Source organism: Hylobates moloch, unplaced genomic scaffold (genome assembly GCF_009828535.3).
Source record: "Hylobates moloch isolate HMO894 unplaced genomic scaffold, HMol_V3 SCAFFOLD_1, whole genome shotgun sequence".
Taxonomy (NCBI): Eukaryota; Metazoa; Chordata; class Mammalia; order Primates; family Hylobatidae; genus Hylobates; species Hylobates moloch.
The window spans coordinates 139,756,712-139,775,345 of NW_026652276.1; the positions used below are offsets into that span (position 1 = coordinate 139,756,712).

The following is an 18,634-nucleotide window of genomic DNA, read 5'->3' on the forward strand; positions in this document are numbered from 1 at the left end:
CTTTTAAATAGGAGCTGAACAATGGAACACATGGACATATGCGGGGAACAACACACTGGGGCCTGTTGGGGGACGAGGAAGGGAGACCATCAGGAAGAACAGCTAATGAATACTGGGCTTAATACCTAGGTGGTGGATTGATCTGTGCAGCAAACCACCATGGCACATGTTTACCTATGTAACAAACCTGCACATCCTACACATATATCCCGGAACTTAAAACAAAAGTTGAAGGAAAAAAAAAGATTTACTACTAGGTACTTGATTTTTTAACGTTACTATAAATTATGGTTTAAAATTTCATTTTTGAATCATTTGTTGCTAGTATAGAGAGATTTGATTTTTTTTACACTGACCTTGCATCCAGCATTCTTGTTAAAGTCACATTATTTTCAATAATTTTATATTTTCTATGCATATAATTACATCATTTGTGGAAAACAGTTTACTTCATTCTTTTCAATCTTCATGACAATTTTTTCTTGGCTTATTGCATTGGCTAGAATTGCCAATTGGTGATCTTTTCTTGTTCCCAAACTCGGAGAAATCATTTATTACTTTATCATTAAGTATGCAGTTACATAACATCAAAGAAATTCCCTTCTATTAGTTTGTTGAGAATTTTTATTATAACCAAGTGTTGAATCAAATTAGTCTTCTCTACTGAAATAATTACATAATTTTCCTCTTTGATTCTTTTAATGAGGCTTTGATTGGTTTTTAAATGTTAAATCAACCATGGATTCCTGGAATAAATCCCATTTGATCATGACATATTCTTTTACATATCCCTGAACTTGATTTGCTAAACAAATATTTTAAGATTCATGAAAGATACTAGGTGGTGATTTTCTTTACTAGTAAGTTCTTGTCAGACTTAGGTTAGGCTGATTTCACACATGATTTAAGAAATGTTTCATCTTTTTCTATTTTCTATAAGAGTTTGTGTAAGATTGGCATTATTTCTTCCTTAAACATTTGGAAGAATTTATTACTAAAGCAATATTGGTCTGAAATTAAATTTAGGGGAAGGCATTTAATTGTCGCTTCAATTTAAATAATAAATTTAGGATTTTTCGGATTTTAAATTTCTTCTGATGTCCATTTTGGTAAGTTGTGTTTTTAAAGAAAGTTGTCGATTTTCTCTAAGTTGTCAAATTTATTGACATAAAATTGATCATAGTATCTTATTATCTTTTTGATCTCTATGACATGTAGTGGTGATCCCCTTGTTTTTTTCTGAAATTCATTGTATTTTCTCTTCTTTTTTCCTTGACTGGTTTGCTAGAGATGTATCAATTATATTAATCTTGTCAAAAAAAGCCACAGTTGTTTTTGTTAATTTTCAAATATTATATATCGTTTCCTACTTCTATAATTTCTGTTTATTTTTGCTTTCTCTCTCTCTCTCTCTCTTTTTTTTTTTTTTTTTTTTTTTTTTTCTCTCTTTTCCTTTTTTTTTTTTTTTTTTTTTTTAAAGACAGGGTCTCCCTCTGTGGCCCAGGCTGGAGTGCAGTGGCATGATCTTGGCTCACTGCAACCTCTGCCTCCCCAGTTCAAGCAATTACCATCTTTGGGTTTAATTTGCTGATTATTTTCTAGTTTCTTGAGTTGGAGGTTTGAATCATTTATTTTCAACTTTTCCTTTTTTTAATTTTTTTTTTATTTTTTGAGACAGAGTCTTGCTCTGTCACCCAGGCTGGGGTGCAATGGCGCAATCTCAGCTCAGTGCAACCTCCGCCTCCCGGGTTCAAGTGATTCTCCTGCCTCAGCCTCCCAAGTAGCTGGGACTATAGGCGTGTGCCACCACGCCCAGCTAATTTTTTGTATTTTTAGTAGAGACAGGTTTCACTGTGTTAGCCAGGATGGTCTCGATCTCCTGACCTCGTGATCCACCCACCTCGGCCTCCTAAAGTGTTGGGATTACAGGCATGAGCCACCGTGCCTGGCCAACTTCCTTTAATATCTCTCTTTATCCCTCATGATAATTTTTGCATTAAAGTCTACTTCGTCTGATATTAATATGGTTAGAGCTTTCTTTTAGTTAATTTATGCATGGTATATATATTTCTAACATTTTACTTTCAATCTTTCTCAGTCTACATAGTATATCTTAAATTTTAAACTTAGTAAAGTATCTTAAAACCTACTAGATTTAAACTTACTACAATTGGTTATCTGTATCCAGTCTGGCAATCTTTTAATAGGAATGTTGAAACCACTTATCCACTTATATCTGATATATTTACTGATACAGTTTCTTATAAGTCTACCATCTTAATTTGTTTTCCATTTATCACACCTATTCTTTGTTCCTGTATTTCTTCTTTTCACTTTCTTTTTAGTCAATCGAGTGTTTTTTAAAATATTTTTTCTCCCTTATTAGCATTTTAATTGAGCTTCTTGTATTATTATTTTAATGATTACCCTAAAGATTGTAAAATACACCTTGACTTATTTCAGTCCTCTTTAAATTAGTAATTTTAACCTTTCCTAAACAACGTTTCTAAGCAGCTTCCTACACAGTGGTGGGAAACAGCGAGTGTTTCTTTCATTACCTTGACTACACATGAGTATAATTTGGCCTTAGCTCTAGGAGAGTTGACTTTTTCAGGTCTGAATGTGGCCCGGGCCACTGTTTTCAAAACCCATTCCTCGTGATTCAGGATTTATAATAAGCACTGGATCAGTCTCTGACAGAGCCCGCCTGCATTTAAAACAGCCTAAACTTCTTGTCCGTATTAGAACCTAACTTTAAAATGCTTATCTTACTAGGATTTAACCTTTTAACACAGATATTGTATGATTCCACCACTCCACGTGCCTACCTTCACGAGGCATGACTTTGGCTGTCTGGTATTTATGGTTACAGGTAAGAAGGGAAGAGAGTCATGCTGGCGAATGAGGGGGTGGAAGGTCAGGGTTGGGAGATGGGTGGGAGGAGATATCACAATCCCTAATGAGACTAACATCACCCAGGGCCCTTTAGAGCTTTGTAATTAGTTCCAATTCATTGTTTCCTTTTAGCTGTCTTTTTTTTTTAATGTAAGATGAAAAGGGTTAAAACTACAGGCTAAAACGAGTTTTATTAATATCTGAACTCTACCAGTCAATTTCATGTTTTAAGCAAATGTGAATGTCTTCTGATTGCAATGCTAGCTCATCAGGATGATAAGCCATCTAGGGAGTCCTGGTTAAACTGCTCTACTCTCAGTTCCTTCAAATCCAGGAAGAGACATACACGTCTTTGTGCATAAGCATTAGTTCACATTCAGATTAAACTACTGCCTTCCAACCTGCTGCCCAAGGGATGATGCTGAGATGGCAAATTATCAGATACGTATCTTTTATTCAGATATCCTTAGGAGCATGTGCACATTCTAAAGGAAATCACTTTTATTTGCTCCAAGCTATTAAAGGAAGAACTAGAATGAAAAACAGTAAACCCAAAGGACTTTAGGGCCTTAAAGACATCCTATAACCTATATCCCAACTAAATATTTGTGTTCAAATAAAAAGCACTGTTAGGATTCTTTCATCATGAAGATTACTTTTCTATTTTAATTAGAAATATTTGACATGTCATAACTTTCAGGACATTTTCGGCTAATAAAAGTGCTAAATGCTTGTATTAAATATTTCCACAATGGCCCTCCCAGTCTACACATTTTAACGCAGGTCATGATTTTACGGTCTCTTTTTCCATTCAGACTGAAAGACTGATAAAGAGCCCTTGAGTAGTCTCCAGATAGGCTGCTGAAGCTAAGGAATGTCCCGCATGCATTTAGTTAGTTAAAAACATGCTGAGTCTTACATAATTACTGTGTTGAAGCAATGGCAGTGGTAGAGCAATAGGTCAGATAACTACTGTGGTTTACTCATTGCAAGGCACAGCCTGAGATAATATAAAAATAATTATATGCACAAACCAGATTTTCCAAACTGCTTATTTCGTTTTCTAGGTCAGTATAGCTGGTCAAATCCCTCTGAAAGTTAAGTTTTGTAGCTGACCAGGGACGGTTAGTTCGCTTACATTATTTCTGTAAAATGCTGCATATATTTAGATGTTCAAAGGACTATGATATTTATTCTGACTCTCTGGAGGTTTTTCCTCCTAATAAGTACTGTTAGTACGCTGGGGAGAAAGAGCAGATCAAAAGCCGTGCTCCTGTAAAAGCTTAACACCATCTTCATTACTATGTAGTTAAAACCTCAGGTACATACAAATAAGTTCCGAACTGCTTAAGACTGAATCCATCCAACAACACAAACATAGCATTCGCATTTCATAAGTAGAGCCAGTTAATTTCCCTTTCATTCTGATTCATCTGAGCCTCAATAATCTGCACTAAAAAATTGCCATGGTATTATTTTACCTTTATAGAAGAAAAATTGATAAATCAATCGGTCCTTGTGATTTCCAGGCTAGATCAGCGGTTTCCACTACCTTAAATTTAAAGCATCCACTATCTTAAACCAACACAGACCTGAACCAGCTCACTGAGAGGCTGGGGAGAGAGAAGAGCTCAGCCTCAAGGAGGCAAGAAGCAGGAAGAAGGGCAGGGGCCAAAACCTTGGCGGAATGATAAGCTAAAAAGTGACAAAGAAAGAAATGTAATTTGATAACAGATCTTATCTGAACATTTCCACAAAGTGATAATAGACAGTTTTAGGAAATATGGCCAGTGGGTTTCAAAATGGGCACATTTGCCCATTAGGAAGAGACAGCACGTGATACAGTTTTTGGCAAGCTTCCAACCTAGTCAATTATCTCAATCATAGTGCAGTCTTCAATCCTGGTGGGATTTCCACCTACCCAAGCATCCTCTACCAATTTCCCCAACCCTAATTGTCTTTTCCTTCCTCTCAGATATACTGCAGAGTCTCCATGTCTCTGGAAATTAATCACTATTTGAGAGATTAATTGGAATTTCCAGGCTATTAATTGTAATTTCCTCTTCCTCTGGCTTTTTTAATTTTGAGGAAAATCTACAAGGACTCTTTCAGCAACTAAAATGTATGCTAACAACAAAGAAGTTCCAGCCTCTCCCAACAATAGCTGCTTCTCTGCCATTTCTACTCTACAGCTTGCCAGTCATTACACCTGGAGAATTACTTAGGCTTAGTTACAAACTCCACCTGGGGATTTTAAGAAATTGGCTTACATAATAAGATTAATTATATATAACTATTTAAATGTTAAATGATATCATTTCCACTCTTTAAAAGAACACGTTCATATTCAGAATCAGTCACTTAAGGAAGAGGAGTGTATAATTTAAAACCAAAAGAAAAGATAGTAGCTAGCTAACACTTTATCCCATAGGTTATGGTCCTTGGAACATTTTCTTTCCCTGAGAAATTGAATCTGCCTTATTACACAGACATACACTTATGTGCAACATCCCACAAAGACATACACATACACTCACACATACTCACACACTAAAGACCTAACTTTCCAGCAGAAGCAAATCCTTGCCCTGGAATGACATAGCAACAAGTACTTTTAATTCCTATTGAACCAGAAGTAAATGATTCCTGGCACAGAACATAAAATTGTAACTCAGATAGAAGAAAACACCTTAGGAAACAGACTTAGATGAGTGTGCTGATTTTAAAAAATGCTTTCCTGGTATTAAGGAGTTACAAATAACAGTTCTGGCTCCAGGCTAAATAAGACCCTTAATGGGGACCTCTGGGAGGCCTCCCAAGACTGTGACATTTACAGAAGTCGAAAGAATGAGAAGTTGGGAGTGCCTCAAGTAGCTAGGACCACATACTCTGGGAAAAATGGACAGCGAATTCAGAGGATGGCCTCAGGCTTCTTTTCTGTCTAGGGGCTGTACCTGTGCCACTGTAAGAATCCCCATGCAGAACTTCTGCTGGCATCTATGAAAGGGCACAAAAATCTCAGATTGGGTAATAATTTAAGGGAAGAGTTTGAACTGAAATATTTACTTGTTAATGACTTCACAAGTTCTGCAGAGTTTCACAGAGTACAGACTCACTCTCAAAGTTTGGACTGTGAACTCCTTTACAGTGAAGTTCATGTCTCCATTTACTCAGTCATTCATCAAAAAAAAAAAAAGTTTCCAAGAAGTTCTGGTGTGGCAGTCTCTCTGCTAGTAGCTGGTGACCCAAGGGCCCCTCCCTTCCTGGAGTGACAGTACACTGAGAACAGACTGAATGAAGAGTTACAAATGGACTGCTACATATCTCTTTATGTCCTCGAAGCCAAGCATGGTGGCTGGCATCCACTCTGCACTCACGTTTTATGAAAGAGAGATGAGAAAGAGGAAAGAGAAACAATGAGAAAAATAAGGTTCAGGATATTGCCATCTCCCTGCCAAGTGTCATAGATAAAATATTTGGGTAATTAAGTAAGAGGCATTCAATGGTGGATTCGTATATAACATATATTCAAGTGTAAAAATATATCCCTACCTCCGTCTGAAATTATGACTGTTAATCATCTTCAGAAATGACAAAGTTTTCAGTAATGTAGCCCCTATCAATTAGTTTCTGGCCAATAAACTGTTGGTGAAGATTAGGAAAGATACCACAAGAAGATGAGTATTACAGTGCTGACTGAGGATAATAAATTCATGGAATAGAAGGAATTCTGTAAGAGTTGAGATTAACCTGAAGGCTCCTGTCAAAGAGTCAATACTGATCCACAAAGGCATCCATCCTGGTAGAGATGAGGTTTCCTAGAAAAGTCAGATTTTAATGAGGTTATAACATATGGATAAAAGGGAATGGCGGGCCAGAGGACTAGGGAGAGGGTATTCCAGCTCCTGCACAGGAAAAGAGGTAAAACATTAACAAAATGTGAGGGCTGCTGCTGGGTGCCAGGAACCATGCTAAGTCACTGGGGTGGTACCGTGATGACTAAGACCTAGGGCCTTACTCTAGGTGTTTACTGATAATTACTCAAGAGCCACAGAAAAAGAGGTCATATTTGAGCATAAATGGAAGTCTAAAAAGGGAAATAGGATCGAACTGACTCATTTTTGGAGATAACAAAGTATTTCTTTACCAGGGGGCTTTAGCAGCATCCAGAAACACCATCTTTGGAATCAGGAAGGAGAAAGCATGACCACGGCTTCGTTTCATTAAGGTCACTTGTGTTTCCCTTCTGAGACTAATGAATAAAGACACTGCTGATCATACTAAAAAGGGCAATTATTGCTTGTGTGAATGTATGCACAAAGATTACAGTAATGCAGTATTCTTTTTTTTTATGTTTAAGCTGTATTTTTACTCATTGAAATACTAGGTGAAATCAGGGTAAAATCAACTAAAGGAAAAATAGTTGTTTCATTCATTTGTACTTAAACCAACTAAAGTAGTACTAATGTCATTATGATGCAGCAAATACAAGATCTCTTTCTACAAAGATTAGCATAACCAAAAAATTAGGGGATATAGTAAAACAGAACCAAAAAGGGTGAGGAAATCAATGAAGTATGTTACAGCCTAACCCTTTACCTCAATAGTTTTTAAAAAATAAGTAAACCCTCCCAATCTCAAAAAATAGGAATATACCTTCATCACACAAATTTGTACTTGTATTTCTTATTCTTGAGGTTAGATTCTAAACCCTGAAGATATTCAAACTAGTATTAGATCTACTTATCTATAGCCAGAGACAGCTTCTATCATGTTGTCCTTAGTAGCCAAGGTTATTAAAATGTCTTTTCTCCAGGAAGATCCAATAGGAAAAAAAGAAAGAAACCTCTCTGATTAGGCTCCAACCACAATCTACCCTCCATCAAATTGACTGGATAGGCATAATGGGAACCAGAACACGTGGTTTCCATACAAGAATAATCCTATCAGGGAGGGGAGGAGGGGAGAGGAAGGATTCAGCCAGTGCCCAGAGTGAAACTGAGTAATATCAATTTCACTCATCTTCACACATCTTCAGGTTGCATGTTCGTGGAGTGCTTTAGGAATAAATCCGTGGTTTGTGGAGTACTAAAATACCTAGTCGTCTGCTGTATTACATTAAGGCCTTCCCCAGCAGCTTCCAAGGCAGGCTCCAAGTCACTGGCAGGTGAATTTGGCTGGAACTGCATGCAGGACTGCAGAGATTCCTCTCCACAGTCATAGAAGGGACTGTTCCAGGCCTGATTGTTCCAGGACTGGGTGCACCAGGTCTGAGTGTTCCAGGAGTGGTTGCTCCAGGACTGGATGTTCTGGGTCTGGTTGCTCCAGGATGAATTGTTCCAGGTGTGGTTGCTCCACATTGGAAGGTTCCCAGTCGGGTTCACCAGTCATCCCTGGTGGTAGGAAGAGTAGAGGCTGGGGTAGGTAGGTGCTGAGGCCTTCTGAGTCACACCATTGCAATTCTTCAGCCAGTTGTTTTTCTGCCACCTCTTAGATTTCATTCTCTGGTTCTAGAACCAGGTCTTCACCTGTTTGTAGCTAAGGTTCCAGATATTGGAGAGTTCCTGCATCTGCTGGAGGCTGAGGTATTGCTGTCTCTGAAAGCTATCATGGAGTACACACAGCTGGGTGGAAGAGAACACAGTTCTGGTCTTCTGTTTCTTGACTGGTACCTTGTCTCCCTTTTTGGGGGCACTATTCTCTGCAGCACTGGGTTGTTTGCCTTTGGGACTGGTGGAAGAATCAGGGCTGTCCTGAATAAGCAGATCCATGGAGGAAGAAGAGGGGAGACAGTCTCCATGTGAGGCATCTCAGCAGAAGACATTTGCAAGGATGGATAGTTTTCTTCAGGCCCACAAATCACAGGCATAAGTGAAGATTCTTTACAGTTGGATGCTTCGAAGCAAGGCAAGCTTTGCAGACAAGCCGGATCCACACTCATGTTAGTATTGAGGAAGAGGAGGAAAAAATTTAAGAGGTGGATGGGAAAAAAGGTTAAGGCAGCTTTAAGACTTTTCTGGAAGATGTCAGAGAAGCATGACTTCCAGAAGCAAAAGTATCAAGAAGTTGGGATGAAGTGAGTTGCCTCCACAATAACAGGAGGTAACCAGCTCAGTCCAGCCCAGTATTCTTTTTTTAAAAAAGAGTCCCTATCTTTTAGAGATACCATCTGAAATATTTACAGATGAAATGATGCCAAGCCTGGGATTTGCTTCAAAATAATCCTGGGTATGGGATGGAGTGAAGGTGAAACCAGGCTATGATGCGATCATTGTTGAAGTTGGATGGTAAGAGGTTCGTTATAGTTTTCTCTTTACTTTAAATACATTTGAAATGTTCTTTATAAAAAGTTATTAAAATATACATTTGTAATAAAAGCCTGCTGAATATGTAGGGAAAGATGAAACTTTTAAATGATCATTCAATAAAATAGTGCTATGCAGTGCAGCAAGTTAAAAAAATTAACAAAATCTCCTTGAACATTATTATTTAATAGTACTATGGGCCTATAGGGTGTTCTGTATACCGCAACCATGCCTTGAGCAGGCTAACTGAATCTGCTACATCTTTGGAGTTCTAGACCAATTTCTAATCTGTTTTCCAAAGTGCCAGTCACCACTCTAGAGTGGATCCTGAAATCAACTTGTGGGCCCTGATAGTTTTTAGATAAATGAGTAGAAATACAATAGAAAAGACAGTCTCAGAGCACATCACACATAACAGGATGAACTCTCTTTGTGGAACTTCTGTTTCTCTCTGTGTGTGTGTGTGTGTGTGTGTGTGTGTGTGTGTGTGTGTATGCCCACATGCAGCATTTGTGTTTAGTCTAATCTCAACATAATAGCCAGAATGGATCTGTTAAAACCTCAGTCAGGGCCAAGCGCGGTGGCTCACACCTGTAATCCCAGCACTTTGGGAGGCCGAGGTGGGCGGATCACGAGGTCAGGAGATCGAGACCATCCCGGTTAACACGGTGAAACCCCATCTCTACTAAAAAAAAAAAAAAAAAAAAATACAAAAAATTAGCTGGGCATGGTGGCAGGCACCTGTAGTCCCAGCTACTCAGAAGGCTGAGGCAGGAGAATGGCGTGAACCCCGGAGGCAGAGCTTGCAGTGAGCCAAGACCGCACCACTGCACTCCAGCCTGGATGACAGAGTGAGACTCCGTCTCAAACAAACAAACACCTAAGTCAGATCATGCCACTGTCCTCTAGAACCCTCCAGGGACAACCTATCTCAGTGTAAAAGCCAAAGTCCTTAGGGTGGCATATGAGGCCCTCCATGATCTGCCTCCTCCTCCCTGTCAGTCCTCTTTACCCCTTTCTCACTCTACTGGCCTTGTTTCTGTTCCTGGAACACACCAGGTACACTTTTGCATTGGGACTCTGCAGCTGCGGTTCCTTCTGTCTGGAATGTACTTTCTCCAAATATCTGCTTGACTGGCTCTCTCACCATCAAGTGTCACCTTCTCAGTAAAGCCTTCTCTGACCACTAAACTTAACACTCAGACCCCCTTACCCCTAGCATTTCCTGTCTCCCTTCCTGCTTTATTTTTCTCCATAGAACTTATCACCCTCTAATATACCATATAAATTATTAGATATAATTATATATAAAAGATACACATTTATATATACAAATTATATATAGTTCCTTTGGTTTATTGTCTGTCTGTATTTAGAAATTCCACAAGGTCCAGAATTTTTATCTGTTTTGTTCATTGCAGTATCTCTAAAATCTAGAACATGGTAAATAATAAGTACATATTGAATGAAGTAAGGGTGTGTGCACGGTGTGTGTGTGGGGTGTGTGTGTGTGTGTGCCTGTGTATGTGCTGGGTTTCATAGTGTAGGTCACATTCCGAAAGGCTTGTATGATACCGCCTTGGAACATACGTGGACTACCTCTGGGCTTACTAAGAGTGAAGACTGAAAAGCAAGTATGGTACAGACACCCAACAGTCCTCATGTCTTACAGGCTGGGTGCCTGGAACAAATGATGCCACTGGTAATTGCTATTTGAAATATGTGCATATGTGAGTGTAACTGATTTACACACAAGAGGGTTGTTCCCTTGGGGGACCACCAAGGCACCATAAATTGGCAAGAGGAAATAGGCAGATCAGAAAAATCATAAAATTTTTAAGACCCTCAGAGATGATCTGGGCCAAACTAATAATTCAACAGAGGAGCATCAAAGTCACAAAATGATAATGTAATTTGCCCCTGGACACACAAAAAGTAAATGCTGAGAAAGAACTACCATAGACTTAGGTCACATGACCCCTCATCCAGTGATCTTTACACACCCTGGCCCATCATAAAAATGAAAAACAGGAATCTGCTCTCCAAAACCCTCTGCCTGCTCCCTTTTCCTTGTGAATAACCTGAAATTATTTCTCCAATTAGGCACCAATACGTTTATTCCACTGGACTTGACCGTTTGTCGGAATCTCTGTTTTAAAAACAAAGAACTGCTAATGATCACTATTTCTCATAAATCAAAGCCTTAAAAATTCCCTCCCACAGCAACCGGCAGTGGGTTGAATCATCTACTATTATTCCCTGCCTTTCTAATACTATAGTTCCAACTTACATCAGGCGCAGGGATGTTAAAGCCTGTCAAGAATCAAAACCTTCAACCCTCACTGTCCTACTTCTCATTAGAGCTAAAGACTCTATCCAGTTTTAAATTAATGGATTTATATTTTTTTCATAACCATTAAACAAAGTGCTTCAAACCATAAAGCACTAACAAGTGAAAACAACATATGAGTTGTCAGTCATCTTAATGTAATAGGTTAGCAGAACATTTTTTTCAGGGAGTGATATTATCACTAAGTGAATAGTTGCACTAATTGCTTGATTCTCAACTAAGACTATAATAAGCTTTTTGACTACGAGAGGCCATGTGTCTTGGAATTCTCAGTGTTTTGTTGGTGGCCTTAGAGACTCTAAGGGCTGAGGACATTCATGACATAATTGTGGCGGATGTTCTTGGTTCCCTCTTCCCCCTTACCAGAACCCTGTTCTGTTCAGGCCTCCTCACCCCTTCAGGAGAGGCTGGACCATCTGCACTACAGGAAAGGGGTCACAACTGGACTAAGTACATCCGGGGAATCCTATTCCCTTGCCAGTGATTGGTTCACACCTAAGCATATGACAAAGCTGTAGCCAATGAGGCAAGGGGATCTTTGCTGGGGGGGTGGGGCAGGTGTGTCTGAGAAAGTCTTCCTTATCTTCCACAGGGTCAGGAGGAAGAGATTTCCCCTTCTCTGTTTCAGATATGATGCCGGGGGACTGCTATTGTCATCTTGACACTGTAAAGACAGTGAGGCTGAGGACAAGGCCCCCCGACCAAGAGGGCAGCGCTGAGAGGAGACAGAGCCAGATACTGCAGTGTCTACAACCACAGTACCTCAGCACTTCTTTTTAGGGTTTTCTGTATTTGCAGGTGAAACATCCTAATCCTTAAAATAATTGCATCCTGGAATGATCTGGTCAGGATGTGAGGAGGTGTGAATGTGTTATATGTGTTGGTGTCAGCATGAGAAAAGTTTGAGTGAATAGCAGGTCCCAGGAACAGTGAGTCTTTTGTTAGAGATGGTTTAGCCTGTGACATTAGAAAGCAGGAGGAGCAAAGTCTAAAATCTGAGATGTCAGGGGAGCCGCAGAGGCCAGAGCAAGGCACAATACCATCCCCACGTGTGCTGCTGTCATAGGGGGCCCAGGGTGGCCAGATTTCACCTGAGGGAGGACACAGAACAACAGAGCCACTGTAGCCCGTGCCCACTTCCTCTAGGGGTTGCCAGGAAAACACTCTGAATGAGACCTTAAGGAAGAAGTTCTAGTACTTGCTTTGTCTTCACACTCCAATGAAGGGGCATTTATTTGTATTTTATGGGGGTGCCTGTCTCCGGTGTCCTATGGGAAAAAGGAGGAAAGGCCATGAACAACCTGAAGGGGAGCCAGCCATCCTGTACATTCACGCAGGCCATTGGATACTGAAGCCTGCCCAAAAAGTGGCTACCCAGGGACTCAGTTCCCCAAAGACGTCTGTCTTTAGCTTCATTAATTCTATGCCAGGGCCAATCTTCCTCCAACTAACAGAAAGTTTATCTACCTAGAGGAGTCTCTATACTTGGGAAGAAGAGGAGGACTTTTGCAACAAGCTGGCACTCAGAACCAGCAAGTATTAAAAAATGTTCGTTGACTAGGTTCCTTATAGTGAACAATACATGGTTCTAGAAAATTTACTATTTATAATCACTCATATTTTCCATGTGATCTGATCAAATGCATTTTTTCTTTACTTGTTTGGGGTAAAGGTAAATACTGTCAGAACCTCTGTGACAGCTACGAGCGTGTAAAATTTAAGTCTTTCTAACAAAGTCTTTATAGTACAATACTGTGATCTGTTGTGATCAAAGGGTGTCGGTTCTTTGATTAGAAACAACAAAAGAGCCAGCAGATGATATCCTTGGAAACGTCTGTACAAGCATCCATCTAAGTGGGGGCATATGGAGGCAGCCACAGACGCATCACTGTATGAATAATAGTCGGGAGCATCAGGCACACGGTAGGGAAACTTGCTTCCTGCATGACTCACACTCTACTTCAAGGCCATAGAGTTGTGCCCAGAGTTTAAAAAGCTGGATAAAAAGCTAATTAACTAGTCATAAGAAATGCACTAATTGCTTTGTCCAGCATTAGCAGAGGAGACCTACTGCTCTCCCTCATTCTTCAGTGAGGATGAGGGTGCCATGGCCTTTCGGGGATACTGGGGAAGGGAGGCATTTATCTAGTGGAGGCTGAGCTAACCAGCCCTAGAGAGCAAGTCTCTATGGAACTATCTGAGAAGGTCAGGGGCTGGCTGCAGAAAAAGATGAATGTGGAAATGAAAAGGGGAAGAGAAGGGGCACCCCCATGTGTTGAGCAAGTTATCAGTGAACATGGATTGAAATGCCTCCCATCTGACTGCAAGCATCCTATCCAGGAAGGACTTAACCTATGGATTTGTTTTTTCTGTTTGCTCACCTTATGACTGATTCACCTTCTCTTTCTTGCAATATCAATTTCTTTGCTTTCTTAAAGCAATGGCTTTATTGAGCTATAAATCACATACCCTACAATTTACCTATTTAAAAGCAAACAATGCAATGACTTTTAGTTTATTCACAGATATGTGTAACTATTAAGTACTACCACGATCAAATTTAGAACAATTTCTTACCACAAAAATAACTCATACCTATTAGCAGTCACTCCCCATTTCACTCCTAACCTCTCAGCCGCAGGGGACAACTCATCTACTTTCTGTCTCTAGGATTTGCCTATCTTGAGTGTTCCATATGCGTGGAATCCTATAGAATGCGGTCTTTCACGTCTTTCACTTAACGAACTGTTTTCCAGGCACATCCCTGGTGTAGCATGTATACAGCATTGCTTTTTGAAAATCTCCCTGTGGCTCTCCATGTTGTACTCTAGCTTTACTACTTATGTTTCTTCAGTGTTCACTATTCACTCCTGAAATGTGTTTGTGAACCACCAATCAAGGTAAAAAGTCCTGATTGAGATAAATTCATGTGATTCTGCTCAGTCTCCTGTTGGAAGTACGTGCAAATAAGTTAAAAAAAATTTCTAGGCCAGGCGCAGTGGCTCACACCTGTAATCCCAGCACTTTGGGAGACCGATGCAGGTGGATCACGAGGTCAGGAGTTTGAGATCAGCCTGGCCAACATGGTGAAACCCCGTCTCTACTAAAAATACAAAAATTAGCTGGGTGTGGTGGCACATGCCTGTAATCCCAGCTACTCAGGAGGCTGAAGCAGGAGAATTCCTTGAACCCAGGAAGCGGAGGTTGCAGTGAGCTGAGATCACGCCACTGCACTCCAGCCTGGGCAACAGAGTTTTTTCCATCTCGGGGGAAAAAATTTTTTTCTAAAAGTTACTGAAGGCGTGTGGCTAAGGTGAACTGGTGACAGGGTCCTTGCAGAACTGATTTACAAACAAGAGATAAAGGAGGGGCTACAGTTGCACTCCTATGACAGTTACTGAGTGCTTGTACATGCCAGACACTGTGCTAGGCACTGGAGATCCAGCAGTGAACAAAACAAAAATAGCTGCCCTTGTGAAGCCGGTATTTTAGTGATACATGATAAAATTATTGTAAAAAGAAAAGCAAGGGAATAAGGTAAAAATTCAGAGTAGTGGTTACCTTTGGAAGGAGGGAATGAAATATGATGGGGAAGGAAAGAGAGAGGAATACAGAGGAAGATGCAAGGCTAGGTAATGTTCCTAAATTGGGTGGTGGCCTTCCTAATAATTATGTGGCTACGCTATTACTGATTTTTTTGTATATATTGCATCTTACGTAAAATGTGTATTTTTTTTTACATAATAAAGAACCATTCCTCTAGATGGGAAAGTATAAACAGTGGTGTTCCTTGGATTGACTGAGCTAATTTAAAATGTTGGGACTGCAGGATGCATATTGGAGCCTTACGCAGAGTAGAGAAACTCTAAGTTGGCACGATTACACTTCAAGGATTTGAAAGACTGATGAAGAACAGCAAGGTAAGGTATTTAGGAGAAACTTTTCCAGTTATCTTAGAAGATCACGAGTTCTGAGTGGTCACTTACTACTCAAGAAAGGAACCTGTGGTGCATCTTATTAGAACATGAGCTTTATGAGATCGGGGATTTTTAGGTTTTGTTCACAAATTTTCAAGTTTTTTTCACAGCCATTCACACATTCGATTCTAACAACTAGTATTATTAGCCCATTTTACGGATAAGAAAATAGAAACTCCGAGAGCTATTTGGTGCTGGTGTTTGGACCAGATCCCCAGCTTCCTAGTGCTTGTGACACAATGCCACCCTTGGACTGTGTGGTTCCAATGAACCCACATTAATTCATGAAACCCAAAAATGGATGCTAAAAATAAGTTTCAGAGAGTTAAATTTAAAGCAATAGGAAGAAACACCAATTCACTCTATAGGTAGAAAATGGCTGAAACTCATTCCTGTAGGAAGGAGCACAAGCTGAAACTACAGATGGATTCAGACATGTTTACATTAACTCCTGAATGACAGATTTACACTCAGCTATTTATGAAAAGTAAGATGTCTGCAGGGCATCTCCTCCCTGAAAGGCTGTTGTGCATTTTTACAAAATACCCTTCCTGCTATTTAGAATGTGGAACCAAATAAGTACTGTGGCAATTGCTATGTTCTTAAGCCAAATGACATCGTTTAACTCAAAATCATGTCTTACATGTGTAATTGCCTAGGATTTGCTGTGATTCTATTTCTAATCTTAATCTGATATTAATTATTTCAGGAGAGTTTACAAAGCTTCTGTCAATTGCTTTTTCCTCTGAAGAATTCATATTCCGAAAAAAGGCATGTGGATTAGTTTGGCTGCTTAAAGCAAGCATAGGACTCGGGCTCTCCTGAGACCAAAGTTCAACCCTAGGGCATATTAACATCACATAGAACAAAAACTTCTGTGCCCTGGTCACCGGGAGTACCTTCAACCCTAGGCATTGATCATGAGGCAGATCCAGAGAGGATATTTGGCTAGAGCTAACCAGGCCCCCAACCAGAAATTAACAACTCAAAGGGTACATACTGAAAGAGAATAGTACTCTCTGTGTATATGAAAATCAGCAAAAATAGTATTATTAACCAAATAAGTATGGTTTACTGGATCTCATTGTCTCTGAGGGCAAGCACTGTAAAACAAAACGGTTATTTTTTTGTAATAAAGAGAATTTGAATGAGCAACTTAAATCAATATTAGGCAGCCAAATTATGTGTATTAATATCTACACATCATTAACATAATCCCAAGTGAATTATTTCATTACTAAAAGTAATGCCAGGCCTGACTTTTCATTTCCCTTGATATTAACTTATATATGAAATAAATTTGATTGGAAATAACTTCTGTCTGGAACCTAATCCACTTCCGCTTTCTGTGTATACATATATACACACACATACAGACATACAGATATGTGTGGATGTGTATGTAAACCCACATACTTATCCATGGCAGGACATCATGGTACAAAGGCTATGAGGCAAGAGTTTTCTACACACACACACACACACACACACACAGAGAAAAAGTGTGCTTTGTTTCCTCAGCTTCTCTTTCCAACTTCATAGCATTGCAGGCTTTCTTTGGAAGGAGGGGTATACATAAATCTAACAAAAATATATGAAGTCTAGAATTAAACTGAAGCCCAAACAAAACAAAACACAAAATCTGTCTAAACAAGAATCTGACAAACGTCCCAACCTGTTCCTCTTTATAGAACTTCGCTTGAAAATCACTATAAAGATTCAGAAAAATTAAGGACATCTCTCAATGTCTGGGACTAAAACCAAACAGGGACCTGAGAATCAGGGCTGAGTTGCGTTGGTAAGTTTCTACCTTGGTGAATGGAGGATAAGTAGACAGGGCTACAAGAGCCACTCGTCTCACTGCAAGCTCCGCCCCCTGGGTTCATGCCATTCTCCTGCCTCAGCCTCTCCGAGTAGCTGGGACTACAGGCGCCCGCCACCTCGCCCGGCTAAGACGGGGTTTCACTGTGTTAGCCAGGATGGTCTCGATCTCCTGACCTCGTGATCCGCCCACCTCGGCCTCCCAAAGTGCTGGGATTACAAGCGTGAGCCACCGCGCCCGGCCCATCAGCAGGTTTTCTAGGGCAGATTCTGCAATCAAGGCTAGAACATTCTCACTGGAGTCATCCAGACTAGAGCGATCCAATACAAATATAATGTAAGCCACGCATGTAATTTCAAATATTCTAGTAGTTACCTTAAACACACTTTTAAAAAACAGGTCAAATTAATTTTGTAAATATATTCTATTTAGCTTAATAGATTCCCTTTTTTTTTTTTTTTTTTTTTTGAGAGGGAGTTTCACTCATGTTGCCCAGGCTGGAATGCAATGGCATGATCTCTGCTCACTACAACCTCTGCCTCCCGGATTCAAGCAATTCTCGTGCCTCAGCCTCCTGAATAGCTGGGATTACAGGTATGCGCCACCATGCCCAGCTACTTTTTGTATTTTTAGTAGAGACGGGGTTTCACCATGATGGTCAGGCTGATCTCAAACTCCTGACCTCAGGTGATCCACCCGCCTCGGCCTCCCGAAGTGCTGGGATTACAGGCGTGAGCCACTGTGCCAGGCCTAGATCCAAAATATTATCACCTAAACATATATTCAATATTTCAAAGGTTATGAATCATATATTTTATGTTTTTTGGCTTTGTACTAAGCGTTTGAACTCTAGTGTGAATTTTACACTTGTAGCACATCTCAGTTCAGACTAGCTGTGTTTCAAGGGCTCAGTAACCACATGTGGCTGTGACACTGGACAGTGCAGGTCTAGGTCTTAAGAGTCAGGCCTTTAGAGGTCAATGGCAGCCCCCACCCTCTGACAGATGCTGCAGGAGATCTACTGCGACAGCCCATGCTCCCTGCTTCCCATTTCTTTGCTGTCCCAACACGGTCTCTTGGGCTTATTCCATGGAAGCCACATCATGTAAGAAAAAGCATTTTACATTGCTAATATGGCATTATGTGAAGTAATAAGGAAGTGCTAGGTTTCACTTCCTTGAAAAGGACAATACCCAGCCAGTACTGAGGGTGCAGAGGGCAATGATGGGGCCCGATAAAATCCAGGAACTGGGCCTCCGATGAGAAAAGAATTGCATAAGGTTAT

The 18,634-nt window shown here is 40.1% G+C and overlaps 1 protein-coding gene and 1 pseudogene across 4 annotated transcripts in view; both read right to left on the bottom strand.

Annotated features, from left to right (window-relative positions):
* The window catches only part of CHN2 (chimerin 2), a 321,473-nt gene that overhangs the window by 294,671 nt on the left and 8,168 nt on the right, over positions 1–18,634 (bottom strand). The window lies entirely within an intron of this gene.
* LOC116812698 (homeobox protein NANOG-like) lies at positions 1,968–13,335 on the bottom strand (annotated as a pseudogene).